This window comes from Lactuca sativa, chromosome 7 (genome assembly GCF_002870075.4).
Source record: "Lactuca sativa cultivar Salinas chromosome 7, Lsat_Salinas_v11, whole genome shotgun sequence".
NCBI classification, from domain to species: Eukaryota; Viridiplantae; Streptophyta; class Magnoliopsida; order Asterales; family Asteraceae; genus Lactuca; species Lactuca sativa.
In genome coordinates this window covers 38,176,063-38,199,571 of record NC_056629.2, presented here as the reverse complement: position 1 = coordinate 38,199,571, position 23,509 = coordinate 38,176,063, and positions in this window count along the sequence as shown.

Genomic DNA, 23,509 nt, shown 5'->3' with positions numbered 1-23,509 from the left:
AATGACGCGTACTTGCGATTTGACTGACTTGTCTTATACATATAGTAAATATTTAAACCTTTAATATTACATACAATATAAGGGTGTATTTTAAACATTTCAAAATACTTTGTTTTTTAAATCTATTTAAAATTTCGAAAATTAAAAGCCATTTTAATTTAAAATTTAAAATTTAAGAACCTTGATTTAATAATTATCCTTTAATTAAACTTTAAATTAAATTATTAAACCAATTAAGAATTATCCATTAAATTAAATGAATTAATTTAACCTAATCCTTTACCCCTAGATTTCGAAAAATGGGGAAGGATAATTACAAGATCTTATAATTATCTAGTAAATAATTAAAAGATAATTACCAAATATAACTATCCTATCCAAAACCCTAATTTTGAAATCCATGACTTGGGGTTGAAGGCAAGGCTTTCAACCTTGCCTAATTTTTGAAAATCCTTGGGTTTGGAAACCCTAGATTTCAAAATTATGGAGGCCAAAGGAAAGGGTTTAAAAAAACTTAGAAATTTTCGAAAAAAACTAGGGTTATAAACCCTAATTGCGAAAATCAAAGGCCTAAGGGTTTAATTGCCATAAACCCTAATTTTGTTAAAGTTTAATCAATTGTATCAAATCTAACTGAAAACAATAACCATACGCTCTGATACCACTTATGGGTTTTATACATAGCAAACAATCCTATGTGTGCATGCAACCCTAACTGCTGGATCAATGTTTTCTCTATTAGAGATACAGACATTAAACACAAATGTAAAAACCCTAGGAGGCATGTACAAATTTCGAATTAACATAAACTAGGGTTTAGATACATACATTGATTGTTATATAGCAATAACAATGAATCCTTGAAGATCTTGAACTCTTGAGCGAAAGTGCCTCTATTGTGACACCTCTTATGGCTTACAAACACTGTATGCAAGAGGATGAGAGGGGAGAGGAGGAGGAAGCACTAGAATTCGGCCATACTAGGGTTTGGAAGCATGTGGCTGAAATTATGAGGGATGAGGCTCCATTTATAGCTGAGGTTGCTTAGTCCCAAAGCTAGGGTTTGTTGGAGGAAACCCTAATTCCAGCTTAGGGCCTAAGCAGCCCATAGACTCCTTATCTAAAAGCCTTGGACGAAAATTTATAGGGCCTCCCTATAATTTTCTTCAACTCCTTCTAAGTTGTCCAATAACCCAATTTCACAACTATCAATAAATTGCAAAACATCCCCTACACTTTTAATTAATTCCTTTAATTCCAAATTAATTGTTGATTAAATATTAATTAAAGAGCATGATTTCTAATTAATATATTATTCTCATAATACATTAATAAATCATTTATATCAGTTTACTATTCCAAATAATAAATTCAACCTCTCTCTTTCCAAAAAATCATCATGTCAAGTTGCTAGAGTGAAGGCAATTCAAAAGGACTGTGCTACTATCAATTCAAGTATATACCAATTATAGTTGTTGGATTAGACACCTAATCCAACACATACAACATACCACCCATATAGAAAGTTACATAAGATAAGGTACTATCTACGTTCTCTCACACACACACTCTCTCTCTCTCTATATATATATATATATATATATATATATATATATATATATATATATATATATATGAAATTATATGTATTATATATTATTTCTCATAAACATGTACCTGTTTGATGTCTTATGCCGAAACCGGAGACGATATGGAGGACATATGGGACTGGATGTCGCATCCTTATCTGGAGGAAGATAAGGTGGTGCCACACACACCCGAGACAGAGGACAATTACGATTCGAAGATTCCCTACCGTCTACACCAGTATCAGCTTACGAGGTGCCATTCATAGATGAGGAAGAACCCAATAAGGAGGAGCAATCTGGAAATGAGATCGTTGGAGTACCTGCATACAGTTCACCCTAACTAGATTTGTCTTCCTACTAGGATCGTAAGGAGACTCACAAGGAGGACCTTATTGAGTCAGTGTCATCCATAGAGACTGTTGCCTACTTTCCCCATCCCCTCACAATACTCATATCACATGACACAAAATCCATTCGTATCATGTCCCGCAAGAGGGTAGCCTCACCATCATCATCCCTGAACCATCGAAGAAACCCTACCCCACCCACAGATGGACACCCAGGTAGACGAGTGGATCTAGGAGAATAGTATTGGTTTTTATGAGGTTGGAGAGTCATCCCAGGCACCGATACGCGATTCCATCCTAGAGGATCCAAACGATTGAGAAATCTCAATATTAGTCCCACGTGTTGCACGAAACAAGAATAACATACATCATGTGGAGGAGGATCATGAGTCGTTGAGGATAGAGGTCATGATGTTAGCTGGTAGAGTTAGGGGATTAGAGCAGGAGAGAGATTACGAAGAGATAAGGATCCTTCATGCGTATGATCAGCTATAGGAGACTCATTCTCTTGTACAATATCAACAGATCATGATTGAGAGTCTCGTGCAGCGGGAGAGAGAGAGAGGCAGAGTTGAGGTTGTTGGTATCTGAGATAGGAGCAACCACTATGGAGGTGATGATCAGTGGCCTTCAACATCAATTAGCATAGATAGTGACCTAAATATTAGTCAGTTTTGGGTTATGATAGATAGTTCTAACCTTCGGAAGCTAGAGACTATGATTTTTTTTGGGGTTGAGGGAGCGAATAGTAGTGTAGCCGATAACAGGAAACCACTATGTATTTTTTTTGTAAAATAGATACCCTTCCTGCTTAAACCACACTATTGTACACTCTTTTGTTCTTAAAAATATGATGTAAAAAGTTTATGAAAAGTTAATGAAAACTTTGTGAACTTACCGGTTATTATGTTGGTTGTTTGCTTTGTTTTCTTGATATAGTTAACTCTACTAACTAAAAAATCAAAGTAATAACTCGAAATAACAACTAAAATATGCCTTAAATTTAGAATCAAGCCTCACACTAGAAGGAACCCAAGTCAAACTGAAACCAATCCCGAGCCTATGAGCTCAGTTGTGATCGAGGCACTAGTGAACCAACATGTAGCTGATGCCATAACAAGTTTAGAAACCCCTTGGAATTTAGGATCAGGAGGTAACCGACGCGAGAGCTCACAGGGAGATAATCGAGGTCCAACTAGAGTTTGTTCATATAAAGATTTTATGAACTATAAGCCAAAACCTTCTACATAAATGAAGGTGTAGTTGGGCTGATAGGTGGATGGAAAAGATGGAGTTTGATTTCGAGATAGGCTTTTGTCCGGAGGACTATAACTTCAAGTTTGCCGCCTGCACCCTGGCAGACGCAACTTTAAGCTGGTGGAACAGTTACACCAAGACCATGGGCATTAAAATAGCTAATGCCATATCTTGGAATGAGTTGATAAAACTCATGATTAGAGTAGGATATGTGGAATATCACGATGCATGAAGTTGATGTTGTTGCCTATAGAAGCCGTTTCAACGACCTTTCCACCTTATGTCATGGGATGGTTACCCCGGAAGAGAAGAAGATAGATAGGTATATTTGGAGTTTGCCTCGGCCTTTCCAAGGCTTAGTCACCACCTTAAATCCAATTACCTTTGACAACGCCAAGAGACTGGCCTTTACTTTGACCCATCAAGCGGTTCGTCGTAGAACGATGGTTCAGAAGGCTGACTTTCTGAAGGTGAAGGGTAGAAAGAGGAAGTTTGGCAAGGATTCCAAAAGGAAGGCTAGGCAACCAACGGAGAAGAAGCGGGAAGTAATTCAAGCGTTTGCGGTTTCAACACCCTCGATAGGGACTACTTCTGGAAGTAGCCCTAGATGAAATGAGTGTGGGTTTCGTCATAATGGAGCATTTTGGGTCTGTTACAAATGCGGAAAGAAAGGTCATCTTGCCAACATATGCCAATCCCCACCCAATCGAGGAACCACAACCGTAGATAGCCAAGCGTGCTATGAGTGTAAGGAAATTAGAAATATGAAAAGGGATTGTCTAAAGTTGAAAGGTTAGGGAGATAATTCTAGAAGCAGAGCATTTGTAATAGTATCAAGATAGGCCGTCCAAGATCCGACAGTGGTGACAGGTACCTTCCTAATCAATAATTTTTTCCTTGGGGAGCACCCGTTTTATTTTTCAAGAAGAAGGACAGATCTTTTCGAATGTGCATGGACTATAGAGAGCTAAATAAGTTTACCATTAGGAATAGATATCCACTACCCCAAATAGAGGATCTCTTCGATTAATTGCAAGGATCGAGGTACTTCTCTAAGATCGAATTGAGATAGGGATATCATAAACTTCAAGTCATGGAAGAGGACATTCCAATGACCACTTTTAGGATGCGCTTTTTTCATTATGAGTTTTTGGTCATTCCCTTCAGATTGACCGATGCCCTAGCTGTCTTTATGGATCTTATAATCCGAGTGTGCAAGCCCTACTTGGATAAATTTGTGATTGTATTCATCGACGATATTCTGGTATACTCACGTACCAAGGAAGAGCATGAGCAACACCTTCAAGTGATCCTAGAGCTATTAAAGAAAGAAAATTTGTACGCAAAATTCTCTAAGTGTGAATTTTGGATAAGAGAAGTACACTTTCTTGGGCATGTAGTAAGAATCGAAAGGAATTCATGTTGACCCTTCTAAGATAGAAGCGGTGAAGAATTAGGAAGCGCTCAAAACGCCAACAGAGGTGCGTTAATTTTTAGGAATGGCTGGCTATTTTCGAAGATTTATAGAAACCTTCTCGGGTATAGCCAAACCATTCACAACATTAACCCAAAAGAAGTAAAACTCATTTAGGGGAGACCAGTAGGAAACAACTTTCAAAAAGATGAAGGAAATGTCGTGTAGTGCACCAATACTATCCCTTCCAGAAGGCACTGATGACTTTGTAGTATATTGCGATGCTTGACATCAGGGGTTGGGATGTGTATTGACGCAAAGGGAGAAGGTATTAGGCTACGCCTCAAGCCAACTTAAGGTACATGTGAGCAACTACACCACCCACGACCTACATTTGGGAGCAGTACATTTTTTTCCATGAAGATTTGGCGTCATTACCTTTATGGGACGAAGTGTGTAGTATACACGGATCACAAGCGTCTGCATCACATCTTCGACTAGAAAGAGCTCAATATGAGACAAAGAAGATGGTAAGAGTTACTAAACGACAATTGTGAGATTCATTATCGCCCAGGAAAGGATAACGTTGTAGCTGATGCTTTGAGCTGCAAAGTGCGAGTTAAACCCCATAGAGTCAAAGCACTTACGATGATCATCCAGTCAAATCTAATCTCGTAGATTAGGATTGATTAACTCGAGGTTTTAATGGAAGGAAACGTTAAACAAGAAGGCCTAAGAGGGATGGAAAGACAACTCAAAATTAGGGATGATGGAATGAGATATTTCATGAATCGAGTATGAGTTCCGAAATATGGAGAAGTCAAGGAATTAGTTCTAAATTAGGCTTACATAACTAGATATTACATTCATCCTGGAGTAGAAATAATGTACCTGGACCTAAATTCCCTTTATTGGTGGCCAAACATGAAGGTTGAGATTGCGACCTATGTAGGTAAATGCCTTACATGTTCCAAGGTCAAGGCAAAACATCAACGACCCTCGAGATTATTGCAGCAGCCGGAGATTCCCAAGTGGAAGTGGGAGCAAATCCATTGGACTTTGTTACCAAATTACCAAAGACTACTGTTGGTTATGACACTATATTAGTATTTTTTGATAGATTAACCAAGTCTGTCCACTTCATACCGATAAAAGAGACAGATAAGATAGAGAGGATGACCAGAACGTACCTTAGAGAGGTCGTGAGATTGCATGGGGTACCCTTATCCATTATCACTGACAGAGATAGTAGGTTTACCTCTCTTTTCTAGTAGAGTTTGCAAAAGTCCCTCGGTATGTTTCTGGATATGAGTACAACTTATCATCCGCATACCGATGGCCAAAGTGAAAGGACCATCCAAATGCTGGAAGACATGCTGAAAGCATGTGTGATGGATTTCAGAAGTGCATGGGATGCTCAACTTCCTCTGGTTGAGTTCTCATACAATAGTAACTATCACACAAGCATCAAAGCAACACGTCGAAGGACTATACGACCAAGAATGTTAATCTCCCATTTGTTGGACAGAAGTTGGAGATACCCAACTGGACAAGAAATTTGTAGGGGATACCCTATGAACATGCCTAGAGATTATCCACGAGATGACCGAAAAGATAATGTTAATAAGAGAACACATGAAGTAAGCACATGACCGTCAAAAGAGCTACACCGACGTGAGGCGTAAACCCTTGGAGTTCCAAGTTAGAGATAGGGAGATGCTTAAAGTATCTCCATAGAAAGGAGTTATAAGATTCGGAAAGTGAGGTTAACTAAATCCAAGGTGCATATGACCATTCAAAATCCTTGAAAGGATAGGTCTGGTGACATATCGACTTAGGTTACCCCGAGAGATTAATAACATGCATGATGTCTTCCACGTGTCAAATATTAAGGGGTTCATTTCCAAGGATATGCTTGTCATTACACTTGATCAAATTCAGATTAACCCTGAACTGAACTTCATTGAAGAGCCAGTCGAAATAATGGACACAAAGGTCAAATGACTCAAGAAAAGTCGGACCCATTGTCAAGGTGCGATGGAACTCTAAGCAAGGACTAGAGTACACATGGGAATAAGAGGACCAAATGAAGGACATGTATCCTCACTTGTTCGAAGGTAGCTGACGACAAGATAAAATTTAGGGACAAAATTTCCTAAACAAGGGTGGACTGTGACAACCGAGAGGTTTCCGTTACTGATCGCCATTAGGAAAGAGTAGGAAAATATAGATGTAATAGCTTAGTATTATAATATTTGATTTTTGAGATGATAAGATTCAAATGTGCTGTTATATTTATTTAATAAAAACATCAATTACGCTAAAAAATTAGCATCCGAAAAGTTGTAATGTTTTCTAAGGTGGTTAACATACTTGGATAGTACTCGTTAACATGATCTCAAGGATATATGATTCGTAAAAATTCGACTCCAAAGGAAAGATTTATGGATTTTATAAAAATAGAAATCAACCGTGTAATTAAAATTAATTACGTCAAAACGGTACTTAGAGATTGGTTGAGTTTTGACTAAAAGTGAAAAAAGGAGTTTCGTAGTACTATTTGAGATATAAACTTTAGGAAACGTTTGCCAAAAATGGAGTCTGTACAAGAGAGATATAATTTTTAAAAAATCATTTATTTTTAACCCTGTTAGGCACAAAAATGAAAGTCAAAACTAGACAAAACAACCTAAAGGAGAGTTGTAGTACCCATTAAGATCATCACATAGATATAGAGAGGGCTTAGTTCGGAGCTCCCACGAAGAAGTTATGATTTTTGCAAAATTCTTTCGTGCGCACCAGGTGTACGTCTCCACATGCCACGTACCTGAAACTAGATTCAAGTAGATTGCAAGAGACGTCTGAATGGGGGGAGTGACACGTGGCAACTTCCGGATGGAGCCAAGATTGTCTCATGCAATGCACATTGATATTTTCTCGAGGTGCACCTCCAGAAGTCGACTATAAATAGAGGGCTATGCAATTCTAGTTTCACATACCCTCAGATCTCTCTCTCTCTCTCTCTCTATCCCTCTCTAAGCCTCGAAGTAGCTGCCATCTGGAGCGACCCCCGGAGTCCTAAGCCCAATTCAACCCTACACCAAGGGTTTGGCGCGAGTAGGGTGAGTACACGACCCCTGTTTTCACTGTTTTAAATGTTTTATGGGGGGGGGGGGGGGGGGTGGGGGGATACATGATTATCAAATGGTTTTATCAAAATATATTTATTGTTATAAATATTAAATCATTTGATAAAGCTTAAAGCCTTAGTATAATGTAGCTATAGATACTATGCCTGGTTATAAGCTATGATATTATGCTTAACAAATACAATATCTGATAGTCTTTGAAGAGATAATACACAGATGTTATAATGACCAAGTCCCTAGGATAATGTAGTAATTAGAAGTTATATTGGTCAAATATAAGGAAATGCATTGTACTTAGTTGTTACCTTGCCCAAATATCCTATTTTCAAATAATCATAATTAGGGTATGTATATGAATACTTATATATACAAAATAATTATGAGATCAAAGGTTATAATCATCAAATATAACGTAAAATATTTATATTATGATAGTTATAGGAAATCCCTAGGAAGGATTAAGATAAAAGATAAAAGATAAATGCATAAGGTCAATGCGTTAGTGAGCTGTTAATTCATCCAAAGACCTTGATTAAATTTGCTATTCCCAAGATACCTATACTCGTTAATACTATGAGAGCTATAAAGATATGTATAAATCTATATAGGGTCTGACAACCCCACCTGTGATTTCTAGCTACAATCCCGATAGGATAATTTTCATATTATTCACTATTCGACGTTCGATGAATCGTTGTGGCAGGGAACAATTCTTAGCCAAGCATCATTGATTATGGGGGTTCATTGTAATACATTAGATGGACTTAGTGTGTGTGTGTGTATATATATATATATATATATATATATATATATATATATATATATATATATATATATATATATATATATATATATATATATATATAGAGGATGGTTCACTTGAGATTTAAAAAAATACATATCTTGAGATTCAACCTCAGCCACATTTTTCCCACAAGCTACACTAACGCCTACACCACCCCACTTCCACGTTACTTCCACCTCTACCTCCACACCCACACCCACCCACGCTGCCCACACCCCCACCACCCAACCATCATATCCCCACACCCGCCTTGCCCCAAAATGTAGACTAGCTTATACGCACCCATCCTCATCTTATATATTGTATGACACCAACACACACCTACTCATATCCACTATGACCTATACCATCACACCTACACCCACATGCTCACGTTATCCCGAACTCCATGCTACATTTGCCCTATCCCCACTTTAAGTGTTTCAGATGTAATTATAACTTCACACACCAACTTCATGCCTATACACCTAACCCACCTCATCATTACACCACCCCATAATACCCCACACCCACCTACACCCCCGTTCTAAAGGGTTTTGAGCATGCTAACACTTCTATGGTGTACATGCAACCCTATAGCCTTGGATCTATGTTTTCTCTATTATACATGCAAATATTTGATATTCCAAGGTTTCTTCCTAACTAGCATAATATGAAGCAACTTTACAACAATAATCTAGTAGAATGACATACCTTTTGATGTTGTAGCCTTATTCTATGGAACTTAAGAGCCTAGTACCTCAAGTGTGACACCTCAAATGGTTCACACAACACCACCAACAACTTGAATAACTTGAGAGAGAAGTTCTTATGCTCAAATCGGCTAGCCCTCATATCTGAAACCCTTAGAGCCGATTTCTTAAGCCATGGGGTCCTTATATATTATGGCTATTAAGGTTACACCATGTAACTAATGTCTTTCCATATTCATCATGCTCCATGGATTATAACCTCCATGGAGTATCCATGGGTTACTCCCTGGGTTTAGCCCAACATGAAGAACTATGGATCATAAGCCTATATATAAGAATGAATGATTTACACAATCAATCCCCATATTTTTAATTAGTCTCTTTTTGATCACAAAATTAATTCCAAATTAATTCTTGATCAATACTAATTAAATAATATGATTTCATATTAATATATTAGAACTTATAATATATTAACAAATCACAAATATCCTTTTCTCACAAAGTCTATCCAAATTGTTCCGATGCCATGCAACCCAAATGGACAATGCCAAATCGGGTCAGGTACATACCAATTATAGTTATGGACTTAGACACTAATCCAACATGTTCTTCCTACTCCTAGACATACAAATGTAAGAGCTTATGATGTATTGCTTATGGGTTAACAATCACAACTTATGACATATAAACCTTTGTTACAAAATAAAAATCCATAAACATTTTCTAAAATGGAATTTTGTTAAAAAAATGAAAGTATGGTACCTGAAAATATTAACAAAAAAATTAATATTATAATTTTATGAAAAACTTGTAAATTTTTTTTAATAAATTTAACAAAAACTAAAATACATTTTTTTCCGGTATCCCTAAAACTTATGCAAAAAAATCAATTTTGTTAATTTCCCTCCCCGCCCAAAATTTGGAATTTTACGTTCCCTCCTTCTGTTGAAATCCGCTTGAATAGGGAAAACAAATTGCCCCAACCCTAAGTTAGACTAAGTTTTCGTCATATGCCAAAGTTGGATTGAACAAAGAAAACCAAGTTGTAGATGATTCCTTCTTACTCACTGATGATTGATTTCCCTTGCCTAACTCCCCTTCTCATCGTCGACCGATGATCCTCCTACATTCCTAACCTTCTTGGCTCGTCACCTTTGTGAAACTTAGGGATATGTCGACTGTCCCTTCCTTGCTCTCTTCGTCCCTCCACTTGTCGACCTTCAAAGTTTGGTACAACTTTTCCTACGTTTATTTTTTGACTTATGTTATTAAAATAAATAGAATCTTGTCGATTTCAGCTACATGACCATTCAATATAACTTCTTCAATCGAGTTGGAAAAGACTAGGGATCTAAACCAGTCGAATATTCAATCATATCAATTCACTGTTATTTCCTTATTCCTATATGGTCTTGTAAGTCCCTCTTAGTTTGTAACAATCGATATCGGTTTCCATAAACTTGCTAATCAGATGGGGTATTGATAACTGATGAGGTTGAAATCTACCAGATCTAGGGTTTATGTGTTTCTGTATAAAGTTTAGCAAATATAATTCAAGCCGTGTTTTTGTATATAGTGAAAATTTGGTCAAGTAATGTTACTACTGAGCACATTAGAGAATTCTATGTTGATCTTTTTAGGTTAAAACTAGTTTCTAAAAAGTGTTTTTAGACATTTGGAAAAGTGAAAAGTCAACTTTGTTTATTGTTGTTGTGTTAGTGTCTGATGAAGAGGTTCAATGTTTTTTTTGCAAACTTGAAAAGTATGTTGATATTTTAGCAAATAAACGACTTTTGACAAGTTCTATGTAGTATTTGAAGCTAACGGGAAGCGGGGATTTGTCTCATGAAATTGTGATATTATTTTAAGAGACACATTTACCCTCTTTTCTGAGCCAAGTATACACTGTGATAAGTTTCTCGTACTTATATATAAATAGATAACAATGTGTTAATTGTTGATTCTTAGTTTCTTTTTTTTCTTCAGAGACAGAGGCATATTGGTTGATTGATTTTCATCACAGGCATGGGAGTCGTATATGGTGCAAAACATATACAACTTTTGTCCAAGTTCTATAATGCATATGTTACAATCATGTACTACTTTGGTCCCTGATCTATGATGGTTGTTTTTAATATTGTCTAAAATAGATTTTGTTTATTTTTGATTCATTGGTATCATTATGTTTTTGTAATTTTGGATATAGGGGCCAGACCAGAGGCTACAACAGGACTCCCAATTTTATATATTTTTAAATCGTTATAAATTTGATTGGGTATCTTGTAAGTCATCTTAACCACTATAAGTCTTGAGATACTTTTACCAGAAAATCCACATCCGCAGGTCATTTTTTTTACATGCTAATATACATTCATATCTTTCTTTTTCTGATGCTAATACCACAAATTATTGTAGCCACTCAAGTGTAGTCTATCATATTCGAATAATGGGAACATCATTGCTCGTGATGTCGTTCACTTATCATCAGAAAGACAACTCATTTATTGAGTTTCTCTGAAAGATGACTGCTATAAAGCGTTCATTGATGAAATGGTAAAAAAGATTCATTTATACTCGAAATTAGAGAAATCAAAACAGTTGAGCAGACATATAAACCTTTTTTCCCATGGCCAAAATACCTTGGGAAACCTGATTCAAAGGTTTGTTTATTCTCTTAACTTTTTTTGTGTATTACACTTTTTTCCTTCATAAACTACTCTAGTAGTTTTTTACTTACTCGATTTTGTTTCAATGTTGTTGGTATAGGCACTGAATATGAAATCACCTCAAGACAATGAACTTCAAAACTCAAAGAAGTGTAAAGCAACGTTTATGTTGAACGATAGCCTTCTTAAGAAGACAAGGAACATTACCAACAAGATGAAAACGTAGTTATATCTAGTGTTTTTAAAATGTTTTTGCGTTCTTTACAATATTTTTTGAATTGTTATTGGTACAAGTTTTTTTTTCTTTTAAATTAGGGATCTTATGTATGGATTTACATTTCAGTTATTAATAATGTCGATTTCTATTTATTGTTTTATATTGTCGGTTTATGGTTACCTTCATGTCTACTATTTAGATGTGTCTGAAATATAGCAAAAGTAACAGTAAAAATTAAATTAATGTCACTGAATGTTAAACACTAATCACACTTCAAAGTTTTCATGTGTCTACAATATAAATTTGGCCATGTTTTAAACTTTTTCAATGTCTCAACTTTTGACATGTGACTAAACGATTAACAATAGCCATAATCTTAAGTAATTATGAGTCTACAATTGTTTTAAAATCATGTTTTTCTAAAGCTTTTGTGATGATAAGTTAAACAATAACAAAATAAAAAAATTGATGTGACAAATAAATACCATAATTGATTGTTTTTGTGACTAATTATTAGCAAATCGTCACTTATAAAATTAATTATATGTGACCATTTAGCGAACATTGTCATGTTTACCGTAATTACATGTTTTTAAAAGATACCCAATAGTCTTTATACGATACCCAATAGTCCTTAATTTTAATAAAAGTGTCTTCATAATATTTATGATCGTGTTTTACTTAGTTGTGTGTCTTTATACGATAGACAATAGTCATCAAAATTGATTGTTTTGTGACTAATTATTAGCAAATCGCCACTTATGGAATTAATTACATGTGGCCATTTAGCGAACATGGTCATGCTCACCGTAATTACATGTATCCAAAAGATACCCAATAGTCTTAATAAACTTTAAACTGTGTGACAAGATATTAGAAAAAAACCATACTAAAACAACATGCATGTCGCAAGTTGGTGATATACAGTCACTACAATTACTAAATAAATGTGTTTATTGACGGTTTAACGCCACAATATTGGATAAAATGATTGATTTTAGGAACAAAATTCCCTACCCAATTGGCACACTTTTATAATACGACCACATGTTTTCATATCATACGTACACTACATTTTAAAGTGACCATAAGGCCTATACGATGACGTCACCTTCCGTCACACTTTCAGTGAAAAAATAAAATGTTACTATATGCATATGATCACATTTTTATGGTGTGTCCGTAGGTCATTTTTATACTAGTGAATGATGTATCTATACATGTAGAACTTGGCATAAAACATTTACAATTTTGTTATCGCAAACAATGACACCGATTTTTTGGATTGGAAAACTAACAATTGAGGAATGGGGGTATAATAACATAATTAAATCTCTGTTATGTATACTAAAAGATACTACAGTGAAAATAGGGGCCAGATACACAAGGGTACAATTAAACTATTAAATACCCTATTTTCATAACATAAGTGACAATGTTATGTATACTAAATGATACTAAATTGAAAATAGGGGCCAGATACACAAGGGTACAATTAAACTATTAAATACCCTATTTTCATAACATAAGTGACAAAAAGAAGGGGACAAGGGTTGTATAATCTAAAAGACCAAGGACCAAAATTTAATAAAAACTAAAGTTTTGCTAATCAAGTTTAGAAACAATTCTAGCTTCATGTTCCGTTCATCTATGATGCAAGTTGTTTATGAATTGACGTTTGAACAATTATTAATCTAAGTTGGTACTAAGAAACACTAAAGAACCATAATGTCACTTTACTTGTCAAATTAGATAAAACAAGATTTTAACTAAACCTAAATTTACTAAATAAATCTAAACAGGCTTTTAGATTTAGTTAAAAAGTTTCATGTTTATTACAAGTATTCACAACAATGTTCAATACTTCTTATACGCTTGAAAGTATAAAAACATTTTATTTCAAGTTTACAATGATATTAAATCCAAATGAAGAACTAATTAATTGTTTGTTATAAGTTTTAATTCATAAAAGAGTTATAGATCTTATGAATTAAATAACTTTACTAGAATCAACACAATAAACTGATGCAGAAAATGACACTAACGTACATGCATGATTTCATAAATACATTGTCACACCCCCAAACCAGATGGCGGAAACGTCCGGGGGTGGAGGACTTCATTTGTAGTATCACAACACATGCATCATAGTAATCAAAGTATAAACAACCATTTTATTTAAAAGTATAAGTATTTACATGTGTTCAATCATTGTATATTGAAACCAAAATAGTTATACAGAAGAAGAAGATATGACTCATAATGGCTCCATCTTTTCAAAAAGTTCGGGGAGTACTTGTTATTATTTCCCTGAGAATACAAGTAATTTGAAAAGAGAGTATCAACAATAAGTTGAGTGAGTACATAAGTCTTTATGTTTGAAAGGGTGTCTTTGTATCTTGAATATGAAAACTGTTCTAGAAAATCCCATATTTTATGTGGTATGTGAAAAATAGTTTTATTCCCATAAAACCGTTCTATTTGTAAACCAATGTATTTGTAAAACTTGTAGCTGAGAGTGTGCCTGGCTTCACCAACTGTTATTGAAAACTGTAGTATATCATTGTATTTTGTATTTTGTAAACTGGTACTTTAAAGATGTACTTACATTTAGTTGTTTATACACTAACGTGTTGTTAATATCTTTTTAATGAGTTATTATAACCATACTAAGACACGAACGCATGAAACAAACGCCTTGTGAGCGTTTAAACTGTTGATAACAATTGCCACTCATTGGCGTGTATGCCTGACTGTAGCTAGCAGCCTGAGTGCGGGGTTGTCAATCCCGATATAGATCTACACACAACTTGTTTCGATCCCCGGACTGGAGATTCTGGTTATAATGTCAGCGCTTTACCTTGGTTGTCTAAAATGAATTAAACAACCTGAATTGAATGTCTCATAAAAAGCATATAAACGTTACACGTATATTAGTTATGAAAACCCAATCATTTTGAAATAAATGATTGACAGTATGTTCTTGAATTAGTATTATGAACATGTATTTGACAAATGTAAACCCTTGATTTGTTTTGAATCAAAACCCTTGTTTCATGTAAAACAGTGTATTCTTGTATACTTGAATCATGAGTTATTGTTCTATGTATCATAAATTATACCTATTATAATTTATATGTACTTTATGAATTGGTAAATAACTATTTTTGCATGTAATCATTTGCTCAACATGTTACAAAGGGTAATTAAACTAATGAAATAACTTTTATATTTATATACATATACAATTTTATATATAAGTAAAATTTAAACGACCTTCAGACAAATAACCGGTACTATAAGTCCACATCCAAACAAGGAAAAGGACCTAGAATGAGTTATTAGTCCTAAGCCTTTTAAATCTTATATATATATATATATATATATATATATATATATATATATATATATATATATATATATATATATATATATATATACAAATATGAATATTTGGGAAAAATATAAGTTTACAAAAGAGTTCAATATTTGGAGTATTTTTGATGCTTTAAAATCGTTTTATCGTGATTTGAAATCATTTATTTATAACACAAAGTTATTTTGTTATACTTGTATTTACCTCTTTAAAATAGTAAATATTATGAAAATACGGGGGTATGAACTCACTTGATAGATGGTGAATCGGACAGAGTTTCATTTCACGAAAAAGAGTTTATTTGTCGAGAAACCGGCTTAAAATGGGCAGAGTTTTGACAGGAGAGAGGTTACTTCTCGGGAATCTCGGGGCTTCGAGGCTTGCTTCGGGCTCGAGTCTTGATACCGGGGCTTTAGGGGTTGTATATGAGCTTATGGAAGTGGAAAATGTGAAAGAGAATGAAATTTGGGGTGAAAAAGTGTAAAAATAGCTGGACCCTTACATGCCTTATATAGGCCGAAGCCTCGGATCCAAGGCTTATGCGAGGCTATGCGAGGTTGACAGCTTGCGAAGGGAGGCAACATTGGTTCAGAGGTGGTAGGCTCGGATTGGGCCAGACCTCGGTCCAATGGGAAGAGGGCACGTGCGAAGGGGGTGTCCGAGGAGCGTGCGAGGGTGATGTACGGTGTGTCTCATGTGAGGCTGTCCGGTTCTTATTGGACCTCGAACTTGGTCGAATCAGGAGGTGACACATGAGGCTACGGTCCAATCACAAGACGCCACATGGAAGCTCGCATGTGAGGGTGACGTGGCAATTACTGTTCATGCGAAATTTCCCGGTTTTTCCTATTTTTCTTTATTTTTGTGCCAAAAACTTGTAAAATTCATAACTTTTGCATACGAACTCTGTTTTTGACGTTCTTTATATGCACGCTTAGGTAAAATTATACTCTACGACTTTCGTTTTGACTTCGTCGGCTAATTTTGAATTTATTTTTAATATTATTATTTTTAACAGACCGGGATAGGAAAATCCGTTAAAAATTCATAACTTCTTCATCCGCCGTCTGTTTTTGTCTGTCTTTTTACCGTTGTACTACTAATGACGAGACCTTCAATTCTCGTTTAGGTTGTGTCGGCTAAAAACCACCCGATATTTATTTCGAGTTTTTAGCTGTACACTGCTATACTCAAACTTAGAAAAATCATAACTTCCTCATACGAAGTCAGATTTTGGCGTTCTTTTTATGAAAGTTCTCGGTTTAACATAAACTACAACTTTCATTTAGGTTGTTAAGGCTAAAAAGCATTTTATTAAAAATTCAGTTTTTACACTGAACAGTGTTTTGCCGGTTTTGTCGCGGATTTTCGATTGGTGATAACTTCTTTGTTATAACTCGGATTTTAGTGTTCTTTATATTTTTGGAAACCTTGTTACAATCTCTATCACTTGTTTCATCCCAATTGAGATTATTTAATAATTTATTTTTGAGGGTCAATTATATAAATATACATAGTATGCCAAAATTTCTCTTTATTAATTTAAAAAGAAGTACAAATTGACCTACACTATTACATAGGTTTGAAATAACGGTTTGTTACATATATACATACTTACAAACACACACACACACACACATATATATATATATACATACATATGTGTGTGTATTCGATAGTTTAATCACATGTGATTAATACTCACAATAAGAAAAACCAAAAAAATCGTATTTTTACAAAAAATATTATATCAATATTAATATTTATTTGTATAGAATTAATTATTGTAAAGTTTAATATATTTGAATTCTTTTTCTTTAAAATAACATTACAAAATGGATTGTCAACATTTGTTTTTGCGTTTTCAATTTCATATTTGTTCTCGTGTGTGTGTATATATATATATATATATATATATATATATATATATATATATATATATATATATATATAATATAGAGAGAGAGAGAGACAGAAGTATATATATATATATATATATATATATATATATATATATATAGAGAGAGAGAGAGAGAGAGAGAGAGAGAGAGAGAAGTGTGTGTGTTTAGTAGGGTTAATGTGCTTTTAAAATCATCAACAACTATTACTCTTCTTGGATAAGTTTTTATTTCGACATCGGTACATAAGATATACACTTTTATGTTAGGGAGAGAGAGAGAGAATTTAACTAGACAAACGTTTTGCATGTTTGGTCATGTACGTTAAAGTGATCCAGATAAACAAACAAATTTGAATAAATGAATTAATAAATTTTATTGTTCGTGCTTGTGTGCTTTATAAATTATGTTGTTCTTGTTAGCTCGTTTATGTTATTAAAATTATAAGCGAATATAAATGAATAACATAAACTAACAGATATAAATTAATAACATAAACTAACAGATATATTTGAAACATTTAAATCAAGAACCATATGTAAGAAATGCACATAAATGTCCAAATCAAGAATGAACATATATTAACAAGTTGCTAAACAGATGACGCTAGAAAAAACTTAGGAAAATAAAAATAATCAAAAACAAAATTTTATATAAATGAATATAAACGAACGAATATAAACAAACGTAAATGTTCGTGCACAAATGCAAATAAACAAACTAAACCATTGTTGGTATTTGTTCTCTTAACTAAAGAAACACAAGATTTAGTTCATGTTCATTTAGTTATTATATAAACAAACTTTCTTTGAAAAATTCTACCTATCAAATATGCATTAGTGTGTTGTACATGATTTCTTTATTATAGGCCCAATATTTGTCTGTATATTGTTAGCCTCTAGCTTACGGTTGTAATTATATTGTATTTAAGCTTCCATTGAATGGAATGATCGATGTTTATCGGGACATAATCCATATTACATGATATTAGAGCCGTCGTGTGACATCTCCGTGACTTAACCATCTTTGTGTATCTTAATCGAGTCTCCATCTATGAAAGGCGTGTCTGTATATCATATATTGATGCACAACCATATTATATGTTTTTATATATGTTGAAATCTCCTTATCCCCTCTCGTCAAAAATTATCTTTTGTAGAGTAAATAAAGGTCTCAACATGTATCTAACATCATTAACGTTTTGCTAAACGTTGCATATTTACAATGTGAATTTTATGTCACTATTTAGACAAATTATCAACAGTTATTGTTAGCTAATTTCTGAAAACTCATTCGCTATCTTGGAGGCCATTCTTAATTTCGAGAGAAAAAATCGGTCGCTGTAGTAGTGACTGATTTTGTGCACTAATGCCTATCCATATAGGAAATTACCTCTCATAACCTAGTTTCGTTAGATGAAGATTGGTTACCCAATTAAAGGAAGAATGAGAGACGAGTGACGTAAGGATTGGAGTTAAAAGGTATTTGAGACGTCTATGTCTTCTAATAACTACAAAACTCATTTTCTTAAAGTCTTATTGACTAACAAATTAAAATAACTATTTGTAAACTTATAAACTCAAGACTATGGTTTCCGACTTTTCAGAAGAGTTTATTCTCAATCACCTTGATCTTTAAAAGTTTGCTTGCACACGTAGTATATTGATTTTTATGTCCATAACTTAATATATGCTTCAATTCCAAACTCATAAAAATGACAACTTCATCAATTCCGATCAACATTAAATAATTGTTCCATTTGTCAAAGTCTTCATAAACCAGGGTTGCACGTTAATCTGGATATCATGAAATCTAGAGTATTATTGCATGATCCATATAAGAAATGTGTATTTAGGGATAATAAAAAATTTACACTTTGTGACAATGGTCAATTGTGCAATTCATAAAGCGCTAGGCTAAAGAAACACCTCATTTTATCATTTAGACATTCTATATAGTTTTTAAGGTATTTTTATCGGTTAAAATTGAATTGTTTTCTAAAAAAAATTATTTGTCTTTTAAAGTTTTCATAAAAAAAAACCAGCTGTGTTGATGTTAGTAGGGTGGTAAGGGTGAAAGTAGGGGGTGGCAGAGGTGATGGCGGAGGGGTAGCGGAGGTGGAGGTGACGACAGTGGTGACAAAGGTGGAGGTGGTGGCGACCGCAGCGGAAGTGTTGATGACAACATTCGTGATAGGAAAAGGAAATATATATATATATATATATATATATATATATATATATATATATATATATATATATATATATATATATATATATATATATAGGGAAAAGTGAATATACTTTTAAGGGTATATAAGCTTAGGTACCCAAACTCAGTATACTACGTCGTTTTGTATCATATAATACATTCTAATTGTCTAATGTTCTTATAATTTAACTTCTAACTTGATTTACTTCCGTGATTTTTATAAATTACACATTTATCTTCCTCTCACATATTTTTCATTTTCAACTAAAATATATATAGCCTAGTAAGTGTTCGGTAAAAAGATGTGATGTAAGAGAAAGATAATAGTGAAAATTGGAAAATCTTGAAAGTAAATCAAATTATGTGTTTAAGTTTAAGAACATTATATTGAGTATATCAAACAAAATGACGTATTATAGTGTGTTTGGGTACCTAAGCTTATATACCCTTAAGGGTATATTCATTTTTCCCATATATATATATATATATATATATATATATATATATATATATATATATATATATATATATATATATATATATATATATATATATATATATATATATATATATATATATATATATATATATATAACTTAGAAAACGTTCTTTAAAATTATTTCTTTTTCTCTTTTGTAAAAAGTTGTCAAAATATTTTTTTTATATCTTTGGTTTTCAAAAAAAAAACAAATAGCATTTTCCTCAAGTGTATTTTCACTTGAAGACATAAGTGCCAAAAAGATTTTTTTTTTACCAAAAAAACAAACACGAGGTACTTTGTAATACTCGTAACGAATTTATTTTTGTGACTAAACCATAACCTTTACATAATACGTACCACATAATAATTTAACAATGATTTTTTTATGTTTTATTCTTTTTCACTAATGATTATAATTGCAACGAAAAAAAAAAAAACTCAACAACCCATCCAAAAATATTGATGAGAAAAGTAAGACATTTTCGGTTGGTCTTACATATTTTACTTTCTTTAAATTCAAATTTAATTATTTAGATATAATTAAGGTTGATTCACATGTAACAAACTAGACTAATATCCCTCACACACGAGTAAGGTCAAAGGGCTAATATCTCATTCTCTTGGGACATTACATCTTAATCCAGTACTAACACGATCATAGATCCTTTTAGCATACATAGACACCTACTCCACACCGAGTGGCCGTATTGTCTGTTTTCTAAATGTATTTGTATTTGTTTTCTAGCTTTTTGCAAGTTTAACAAATTCATGCACATTTTGTTTACAAAATTTTCCAACTTTTGTTAATAATTTTGTTTTCTGCGTTCTCTAAAATTAAATTTCCTCTTAATAAATTTGGGATATATACATTAAAGTCCCAATATTTTCATCGATTTGATAAGAAAGTTCTAAATTTTATATTTTTTGACAGTAAATTCTTGACTACCGACAATTTTTGACACGTTTATCCTTTTTTTTTCTGGTTAGCCGGTAATTAGGATTTTACTGTAAAAAAAATAAAGTTTATGACTTTCTTATCAAATTGTGAATTAGGACTTTACTGTAAAAAAAATAAAATTTATGACTTTTGTCAAGTCGTTAAAATATTGGGACTTTAGTGTATTTTCGTAGCCCAATAACTTTTAATTGTGATTCTTGTCCCAACCCCACTAATTTTTTTACCATTATCATCTTTACCCTGATACAATCACGATTAGGGGAAACCAATGTAAAAGAGAGAGCGCGAGAGGGTGAGAAGACTTGTAAAACTTTTTCTTGGTTCGCCGCTAAATCTTGAATTGAAAAGATGAGACAAACTGTACAAATACAAACAGTACATGCTTAGTCAAAAGGGTGTGAATGTGGAGAGAATGTAAGAATGTCAGTTTCATTTTTTTTGATTTCTTAGTTCTCTATTTTTAGGACTACAAAAAGCCAACACAACCTTGGTTTTTTCTTTCTTTGTTGTTTATCTCTATTTTTTTCAATGTTGGCTTGTTGAGATTAAAAAAAAACTATTTAACAAGAAGTAAACTTTAAGGATTTCAATAAGATTCAGGTAAGTAGAGCAGGTTTCAATAACTCTTATGCGTAAAGACTATCATACCATTAAACTTCTAACAAAAAAAAGGATATTTACTCTAAAGTCCTAATATTTTCAACAATTTGACAAGAAAGTCTTAAACTTTATTTTTTGACAGTAAAGTCTCAATTCACGATTTGACAAAAAAGTCCTAAACGTTATTTTTTTAACAATAAAGTCGTAATTACCGGCTAACCGGAAAAAACGGGTAAACGTGTCAAAAACTGTCGGTAGTTAGGATTTTACTGTAAAAAAAATAAAATTTAAAACTTTTTGTCAAATCAATGAAAATATTGAGACTTTAGTATATATATCCTAATAAATTTAATAGAATTATTTTTTATTAGTGTTTAAAACTTTTTTCTTGGAAATGAAAAAACTTCCATAGCGAGGGTTTCCGGCCAGCTTTTGCGTATCGACTAATCATCCGTTGTAAACATGAGGCTTTGTCTCATACTGTGGAGTCACTGCAGGCGAACCTCCATGGCCACAAATGGCTGAGTGGTGCCAGGATTTGAATATGAGTCAATAGGTTATCCACCATATCTTCTACAAGTCTTACTAAGAGCATCCACAATGTATAGTTCAATGTGAGAGTTGACTGAGGTGGTATGCCTAATTGGCATTCAATGAATTAAACTTTACCATTGTGGGATGTCATGTTGGCATTCAATGGATATGAAGTTCAATGACCATTGAACTCTTCAATGGAAAAAAGGAAACCTTTTAACTATTATATATATATATATATATATATATATATATATATATATATATATATATATATATATATATATATATATTCTATTGAACTCTATTGAGTTCAATGCATTGTAGGAAAATTAATATAGAGTTGTATAGTAAGTAAAATAATGATGTATCAATCCATTAAACTCTAATAAGTTTAATACATTGTGGATGCCCTGAGTCACCACAACCCAAGTGGTTTAGTGTTTAAAACTTTTGTTATATGCATTATATGTATTTCCACAAACATTATAAAAAAATATATCTAACAAACAATGTGAAATTTAAACTTCAAAATAACGTATTATATCCAAGGTTCTAAATGGCGTGAGACGTGACGTGGTGGCAAGACCAAACCTCAAGCTTAACGAGCCATGACGAGCCATGACGTTTTTCAAGGCGTGATGTAAGGCGGTAATTTTGTATTAATTTAAAATTAGATTACCACATAAATATAAATTTATATTAAATATAACTACTTTTTAGAAGTGTTAGATCAATAACTAATAACAAAAAGTTAACAAAAACCACAATACTTGTATCTCCGATTTGAAAAGACATAACAAAGAGCAAAAAATTATGTCTCAAACGAAAAAACACTCGCCATAACTCGCCATATCACGCCTTGCCACGCGTCACGCCTAACAGCAACGTTATGAAGCTTTTCGTAATGGCGAAGCCATGCTTCACGCCATGGCGCGTCTTGGCGCGCGCCATAGCACTCCTTTTAGAACACTGGTTATATCACAAAAATATAAATTAACCTTTGGCTGCAATGTTCGTGTTTAAAACTCTTGTTTCAAATATTTTACTATCTTTCATTCACGTAAACGAAACCGTGTTTGCGATAATGATGAATTATGCAATATACACATGAAGACATCAAAAACCACACATGAAGAATGCAAGTCATCGTGATTCTTTTGTTTATATGCTAAAAGGTCAACTAATGAAACTATGATAAGAACCCTTCTTTTTCAAAATTTCTTATTTTAGAATAACAAAAAGCATACTATAAACAATATTTGATGCATAAACCACAAATTTGATACAATATTCTTTCCTTTTTTAGTGG